Genomic DNA, 1,414 nt, shown 5'->3' with positions numbered 1-1,414 from the left:
CCCGCTAACTGGAGGGGTAACAGAGAGTTATCAGTCCTGCTGGTTCGACAGCCCTGCGTGGGCCTGCAGACACACACACACACTGAGACACTGACTGACACAGAGACACACACTGAGACACAGACTGACACAGACACTGAGACACACACTGAGACACAGACTGACACACACACAGACAGACACTGAGACACAGACAGACACAGAGACACACACACAGACACTGAGACACAGACTGACACACACACAGACAGACACTGAGACACAGACAGACACAGAGACACACACACAGACACTGAGACACAGACTGACACACACACAGACACTGAGACATAGACTGACACACACACAGACACTGAGACACAGACAGACACAGAGACACACACACAGACACTGAGACACAGACTGACACACAGACACAGAGACACACACTGAGACACACACTGAGACACAGACAGACACAGAGACACACACTGAGACACAGACAGACTCAGAGACACACACTGAGACAGACAGACACAGAGACACACACTGAGACACAGACAGACACAGAGACACACACTGAGACACAGAGACACACACTGAGACACAGACAGACACAGAGACACACACTGAGACACAGACACACACACACACTGAGACACAGACAGACACAGAGACACACACTGAGACACAGACACACACACACACTGAGACACAGACAGACACAGAGACACACACTGAGACACAGACACACACACACACTGAGACACAGACAGACACAGAGACACACACTGAGACACAGACTGACTGACACACACACGCACACACAGACACAGAGACACACACACATGCACACACACACACAGACAGACACACACATGCTCCCGGTGCTGGAGCAGCTGGTTTATATATGAGACGTGTCACAGCCCTGCAGAGAGGAGTCCCATTTCAGAATGGCAGTCAGAGCGCAGAACCTGCAATTGAATCACTCCGGTACAGAACGCCCACGCCTCCGACTCTTCATTAAGTGAACAGCAGGTCGCTTTATACAGCGGGGGGGGGGGGGGGGGGGGGGGGGGTCTTGTTTAATTTATTTATTTCTTCTCTAACTGAAAGAGTTTTACTTTACCACTGCTGCTGTAACTTTTACACACACACACACAGTGGCTCCCCAGTTTATGGTTTGCGCTGCCATCAAGCTGATAATGTGTGGCTTCGTTTAGTAAGTAAATGTATTTGTACAGTGCCTTTCATTCTGCAGTATCTCAAAGCGCTTTACAAGGCACTAAAAACGAGTTACAAGTTCATTGGAGCGGAGCGGGGCGGGGCATGGAGGCGTGGTCTGAGGGGCGTGGTGGGCGGGGCTCAGGCCTGGCAGTGGAGGCGTGGTCTGAGGGGCGTGGTGGCTGGGTGGGCGGGGCTCAGGCCTGACAGT

This window comes from Acipenser ruthenus, unplaced genomic scaffold, assembly GCF_902713425.1.
Source record: "Acipenser ruthenus unplaced genomic scaffold, fAciRut3.2 maternal haplotype, whole genome shotgun sequence".
Classification (NCBI taxonomy): domain Eukaryota; kingdom Metazoa; phylum Chordata; class Actinopteri; order Acipenseriformes; family Acipenseridae; genus Acipenser; species Acipenser ruthenus.
The sequence above is the reverse complement of the archived record's forward strand: the minus strand, read 5'-3'. Positions refer to the sequence as shown.